At 45.5% G+C, this 7500-nt stretch overlaps 1 protein-coding gene across 2 annotated transcripts in view; it reads right to left on the reverse strand.

The window, feature by feature from the left end:
* tgfbr1b (transforming growth factor, beta receptor 1 b) overlaps positions 1-7500 on the reverse strand; it is an 85337-nt gene that overhangs the window by 77433 nt on the left and 404 nt on the right. The window lies entirely within an intron of this gene.

The raw sequence follows: 7500 nt of genomic DNA on the forward strand, positions 1-7500 counted from the left end.
CCGCGTCAAACTTGTTCTAATGATCTAATAAAACGTATTAATAATCAACCCTACTGATTTAAGAATTGTTTGTTTCAAAGGATCTGTGTTTGTTTCTATAGCCTAGGCCTATGAGCTATAATATTGAGTTGGTTATTAGAAACTTCTGCCTGACAGTCTAAAGGCGTGGACGAGACACGCTGCTCGTTTTAAAATAGTGGCCTACTAAATAAAATAGCCTAAACAGTCAATAGGCCTATTCTATAGGCAAGTTATTAGCTAATAGTTGGCAATTATTAGAAACTTCTCCGGAAAAGCCTAAAGGCACGGACGAGACACGCTGCTCGTTTTAAAATTGTAGCCAAAATAAAATAAGCAATCAATATTTTATTGGCAAGTTATTGAAACGTCTCCACGGAATGAAAATCAAGGTAGCTAATTTCGACGATTAGCATAGATAGGACGTCACTGTCGAGTTAAGCTAGATTTATGCTTCGGACGCATAGCCTGTGCGTCCGTCCGTCTTCTGTCTGTGCAGGCTCTGAGAGGCTCTGCGCCCGTCGTAGAGCGCCTCGAAATTCAAAAAAAAATTCTAACTATCCGTCCGACGGACGCGGAGGACGCAGACAAAAAGGCGCTATGATTGGTCGTCTCGCTACTTCCTTGTTCTGTTCTTGTGGCAGCGCAATGCCAGTAGTTTGCGAGAGCAGAGCTGTAGTCTGTTAAAAACTATATTAATGCCTTGTGTGTAAATGTGTGTAAAGGCACAAAGCTTCAAGCTAAGTAACAAACAATGCATCAGTTCAGTTGAACACTCGTGGCACAATGCCTGCGGTTTTACTACCGTAGCTTCCTCCACCGAATGTAAACACACAACGGCAGAATCAACTGTCTTTACATGCTTGCATTTTCTGCTCGTGAAAACAGATTGGGTATGTCAAATAATGATACCAGTGCATTGTCTTTGCAATTTGTGTGAAAATACCTAGCTAACCGGGCTAGAAAGCAACATTGCTTAATGACCGCAGTGCTTACAATGTAGGCCTAGTGAAAGTAATCACGCAATTTCAAATATGGCTCACGAGTCGCGACGAGACCTCGGACCTCGCAGAACTCGCAGATGCATGAATACAATGTTCGTTCGTGGCCACTCCCACGCGACTTTTGACGAGCACAGTTGCAGAAGTCTAATCTGACCTTTAGGCTACCGGGAGCTCATCTCGACGAGGCAGCTCATCTCGACAGAACACCGGCACTGACTAGGTGTTGCATATGATGTGGGAGGTTAAAAAGTAACATGAAGTTGCAGTTGTGTTTGTACCTGCAGCAGTCAGCCAGTCATGCAGGTAGAGATTTCCTGTGCCCCGGAGCATCAGGCATTACTCACCTGCAGCCGGGCAGGAAATATGGCTATGAGCTCAGGCTAAACACCCATTGCACTGAGCTGCCTCAGAGGCACGGAGTCATGGAAGACACACACCTCTGCACATCCCCTGTGTGTGTGTGTGTGTGTGTGTGTGTGTGTGTGTGTGTGTGTGTGTGTGTGTGTGTGTGTGTGTTGTCCTCGATTGCAAGTGGCTTTCGTTAAAAAGTGTCTGCCATATGCAATGCGGGTGTGTGTGTGTGTGTGTGTGTGTGTGTGTGTGTGTGTGTGTGTGTGTGTGTGTGTGTGTGTGTGTGTGTCTAGCTGGGGCAGGAGACGAGGGGGTAAACAGCATCTAGTTTTAAGTACACCGTTGACTGATGAGGATGGAATGGGCAGAGAACAACATTTCACTGCCATATCCGGTCTTTAAACAGGTCCATGAATTAACCTAAGTGGCTTGAAACAGAGGACAGCTTTAGACTCCCTGAAGTATGCCTGGCTTCTTTGCTGGGGATTCTTGTGAAGAACAGCCTATCCAACAACATCCAAGTCAAGTTCGGATCCAAGACCCTTCTTGCACCTCATCTGTTGGACGTCTAGGCATAAGCAGCTGTAACCCAGTGTGCTTGTGGTGAAAAGAAAAATATCTGACAGCTCGAAAATCAGGGGAGCTTTCAACTTGATCCTTACTTTTCTGACAGCAGCACTGACCTCTTCAGCACTTCCAATCCGATGGGTTATTTTGCAGGATCCTCAGGGACTCAGCAGAGGAGTACTATTGTGCACTTGTTAGCTTCTGTATGTGTCTGAGTGCACCTGAAGGGGTTAGCGGGTCAGAACCGAATACGCCTCTTGGCTGACAAGGGGTTGTTGTTGTTGTACGTGGTAAGACGTTGACCCACAGAGTCTGAAACACGCCATCTGTCTGTAACATTGCTGGCATTGTAACCTTTGCAGCTTCTGTGCATTGTAATAACTGCTGAAGGTCGGAGTTGACGCAACAAAAACTGACCTGAACGTCAACAATACATTTTTAAAAATACATAGCTGAATAAAAAATTCTTGCCAAAAACTTTTTGCATTAAGCTTAAACTTACATTGCATTTGGCAAATGCCTTTTAACCAAAAGTTACCACAAAAACTTTATCTTTTCCTTGAAGACCGTTTATCCTCTTTCCTTGGGAACTATTAGCTACATTTTTTCCTTAAGTTTAAGATTCTAAAGCTCCTTTACACCCATATCTCTCTCTTCCTCCCACTCCTGCTCTCTGCCTTCCTTCCTTCCTTCCCCTCAATCACTTCTTTTCCCTCCTCCTCCTCTCTTTATCTCTCCACACAGGAAATGAGTTCTAGCTCCACCCGCGCTGAGAAGTCCAGTCGTTATCGGCCTCTTTCGGGGTCCAATTTCCACTGACACTAGACTCCCACACTACAGTCCTCCCAGAAGATAGAAGAAATCCCTATAGTCTCTCAGTGCCAACTAGGGCTTGACGTTAACTTTTTTGCTCACCGGCCACTCTGGCTATTGGTTTTCCGTAGTTGCTAGCCATTTAGCCTTTCTGTTAGCCAGAATTTTGTTGTCAGTTTTTTTTTTCTTCTTTAGAATATTCTTGCATTTAAATATAAACAATTGACGCAACTGCTGTGAATTGTCCCACCAAGGAATACATTAAGCTTATCTGTGAAAGTGGCTAGCGAGACTGAACTTGTTAACTTACTTACTAGCAGCGACAGCCAGGTTTTACCAGCATTTTGCCGGTTGGCAGGTGCCAATGTCAAGCCCTGGTGCCAACGCATCGCCAACAGAATGTACTTTCAGTGGACTGAACTCTCAAAACATAGCACCTAAAAATTCCAAATTCAGTCTTTGTATTCTTTTAGGTCTAGATTTACTTTTGGTCTTCATTGTAGGTATTCAAAATGGACAGTGTGTAACTTCTGATGAAAATCCTTTCATTTTCAAATTGAAAGCCTGCTGTGTGTGTTGAGTGGACGGACCGAAATGGTGGCTTTTGTAAAGAAAAAAGAAAATGAAGGAACAGCCAGAAGAAGACCGCCATGTCCTTTTGATGATTGAATCCTCAATACTGTTCCCTGTGATTCAACACGTACTCACATTTCCTGGACAGCGTGCATGCCCACTGAGCATGACTGGACCATGAAAGGTCACATCACATGCATGTTCAGGTGTGTAGAATGGATCCGCGCAGATAATTCACAGTAGAAAGATGAAATGCTTGTGCGTGTGCATGGAGATTGATTTCCCGTGTGAAGTGCAAACTGAAACACACACATTGTGGCCATGGCCGCACAGAGGAATAATAAAGAAACAAGAAAAAGCCTGTGTGTGTGTGTGTGTGTGTGTGTGTGTGTGTGTGTGTGTGTGTGTGTGTGTGTGTGTGTGTGTGTGTGTGTGTGTGTGCCACAGAGGCATGGTGAGGATATGTGGAGAGGAAGAGTATTAGAGGGCAGAACGAAGAATAGAATGAGCCAGGCAGCAACAGCCAGGACGAGGACAGACAACGCTTGTCTTGTGCGTCTCTGGGTGAACCCGTATGGGTCTCTGTGTGTGAGCCAGGCATGCATTTGTGATTACATCAGTATGCATGCGTGTGTGTGTGAGCCCACGTGCACGTACCAGGGGGACTTAAGTGGTCATGGAAGTGATGTGAGAGTCGTGTACCTGTGCGTGTGCAAGTGTGCCTGTGTGTGTGTGCGCCTGTGTGTGTGCGTGTGTGTGTGTTGGTTCTGGGAGAGATGGTGGGGTGTGCACTAGTGGTGGTGCTGTTGGACCCATTAGGGAGAGGAGGTGGCTTTTGTGCCCAGAGAAAGCCACTTAACCCAAATTGCATCGCTAAATCACCAGCAGAGAAAATGGATCGTGTAAAAAAGCAGGCGGGCGAGCGGGCGAGCGGGCGAGCAGGCGGGCAGGCGTTGCTCCTTCAGATAAGGGGAGAGTTTGAAATGGGGGGGGTTGAAGAAACAACGCCAATCACTTAATCGCTTCACACTGATGACGGCAACAATTTGAGTTAGTCAGCGGAATGAAACTAAATGGTAATGCATTAAAAAACAGCCACTGGGTCAATATAGGTTTTCAAGGTCATTTTTTTTCCAATCCTCCTTACCACACCACTAAAAAAAATTCTGAATCTCTACAGACCTCAAACATAACACTGTGCTCCAACATTTTTGCACAAGCCTTGCCATTTTTGAAGAACAAAGTCTCTGTAATAAATGAACACAGATCCGCCATACATGGCAAAACAAAGCAGACAAAAATCCTCTTCACTGACCAATCTTTAAAAAAAAACAAGTCCACCCCTCTTAACCAACCTAGTCCAGCCGAGTCCACTCTCTCTTCCCAAACAGCTTGCCCCTGCAGCAGCAGTGCCCGCCGAAAAGCACAGAGCTGTTCAAACGCATCAGTGCCCCTCCATTCAATCACCGCTGGCACCGGCACAACTTCTCAAATTAGTTTTGGTTCCTTAAGCCGGGACAACAGGCGGTGCGGGGGTCACACAAATGCTTAGCATTCCTCGGTCCGGAACGCAACGATACTGTATTGACCCATGGATCCCAGTGCCTGCCAGTCCGACCCCCTGCACCCCCACCACCACCATAACCTGACACACTGCCATCCAACTGCCAAGGCCAACCGAGTTCTCACAGGATGAACCGCACGCACCCCCACTTTTTTGGGGGGTGGGGGATGATATTGAATGATCATCCCCCAAGCTGCAGTTTCCATGGGCATCGCTATGCCACCGCTCCATCATCAAATCATAAAACGAAGACATGATTTACAATGTTCCCCTTCCCTCTGACATATCAGAGGAGAGCACAACTATTTTTACACGGACGAAAACAGGCAAGCTGAAATATGATACACACTGTAAGTAAAAGCAGCAAACAAACAAATAACAGTTATAAAACGACTATGCAATTAGAGCATGTCCATGCTTTACGCCGTTCTGCATAAAAGATGACAAAGTAACAGCGTCAGCAGCAGGAGAGAGAGCACAGCTCCAGAGCCCATTCACTGGGCCTGCACGCATGGGCGTAAATTTAGGTGTGGATGAACCTGGCTCGTCCCTCCCCACCACTTTTTAAGATATAATGCAAAAAATTGCACACCCGGAGAATTTCCTACATTAATTAACATTACCCACCACTTTCTAAACCAAACCTACACCTCTGCCTGCATGGCATGGCTCGCAAGAGGTGCGGTGTGGACGGCAGGGTGATGCCACAGGCAGACAGGTAACGTTTTCGAACCGGGGGTTCATTTGCTGAGGTGGCACCCCGGGAGATGTCACTGAAGGTGTGCTGAGTGCGGCTTAATGTGGTGCCGTAAATGGGATTGTGTGCTGACTCGAGCCCGGTGCTAGCCTGCTAAAAGAGCATTCACTGGAGGGGAGGTCAGCAATGCATATAGAGCTTCTCTGCCTCGATGCCATGATTCTTTTAGGTGGGAGCAGTGTCTGTCTGTTTGTGTAGGGTGCCTGGCTGCAGGCAGGAAAGTAGGAGGTGGGCACACACAGGCCATCAGTACATACATTCCATAAGCTAAATTCATAAATAAATAAATTCATAGGTTGTTCAACAGTTCAAACAGGTCTGCATATAGTCACACCACTATATAAGCCAGTCACTGCGATGGAAGGAGAATTACACCTTACAATAGTAGTAGTGCCTTAATGCAATCATTTAGACGAGCATTTATTTAAAAGAAAAAAGGACCTCACAAACTCAAGCAGGCCATTAGCGGACGTCCATCCGCGTCTAAAAGCACTGTACATTATTGATGGCATCACTGAAATGAACTCGTGTGTGTGGCAACGAGACTGACACGATCAGATAACACGGGCTGTTCTCAAGAGATGCTTTGCACACGGCAGATGAGGATTGACCTCAAATGAACGATATCTTCCAACAACCTCCGGCTCGCTTATAAGTTATGGCTTGTTGCATGAAAATAGGACTGTGCTCCGATTCTATTGATTCCATTACCAAGCGTGCAAATGGACAAGACCGCGGTCGTACAACAAAGCCGCATGCCCTTCTTGCGTTTCGTGCCATACCAAAAGTCAACATCTAAATGTTTGCACGGGTTTACCTGGAAATCCCTCGGTAACAGTGGATCAATGTTTGAGCAACGTTGTAACATTACATGCGTTTGATCTGGGCAGCACGAGCCCCACTGTCGACGCCAGTCTTGTTACTTATAACAAAGAAGCAGAGCGCCTTCAAGTCTCCCTAATGCAAACATTGCTGTGATATGGATTGGGGTTAAAAAAAAAAAAAACGGACGTTGCTAATAAAACGTCATACATAAATAAGTTAACAAGCTCGTTCACACAAATGAGGATTGGCATGGCGTTGGCATAGGCTAGTCCTCGTAAGACTTAGGAACCTGCTCTTGTGGCCGTAGCCTACAACCAATAATGCGAAGTTAAACATTGAATAAACAAAGCATGTTCAGTTTTAATCAGGGAACTAATTGCAGACGATGGACACATTCCGCGTTAGCTAGCTAGCCATGACATCTACAAGTATTGTGACTGTCCCACATTAACATTAACTATTCCTCCAAGAACTAGGCTTGGCATGAATGTAGGGTTAACTGCTACATGTCACACAGAAAAACCGCTCTTTAACCAGCTGCTGTCTGACATGAAAGTCCAACCAACTAGTTCGCCATAATTCGAAAATGTCCAGTTTTGGTTTGGCTATGACAGGGTTAAGTAGTAACGTGCCATACACACAACGTTGGCTAAAGTTAGCCGAACAAATAGCTGACCTTAACGTGTAAAACGTTGATAGACACAGACAAGTAAAACTATGCGGTGTTGCTTATTTAACTTGGCATCTGCCAATTTACAAGGTCCCGTTATCGGTCACTTCAGGAAGGATAAAATAAGTTTGTATACGCCGCTGTGACTTGGTCAGGACTAAGCTTGTTTGCCACGTTACCGAGAAGTTTTTTCTGCTAGCGGGTCGAAATCAAGACATTGTTGATAAGGAGTGATGAAAACAATCAGTGATCATATGGGATGCCAACTTTGTATTTAGGCTACTCAGTTGCGATTTTTAATCGCGAAGACTTCATGCAGGTCTGAAACGGTTTGACCACTACATTCTGTCCTGTAGTC

Source organism: Engraulis encrasicolus, chromosome 9, assembly GCF_034702125.1.
Source record: "Engraulis encrasicolus isolate BLACKSEA-1 chromosome 9, IST_EnEncr_1.0, whole genome shotgun sequence".
Classification (NCBI taxonomy): Eukaryota; Metazoa; Chordata; class Actinopteri; order Clupeiformes; family Engraulidae; genus Engraulis; species Engraulis encrasicolus.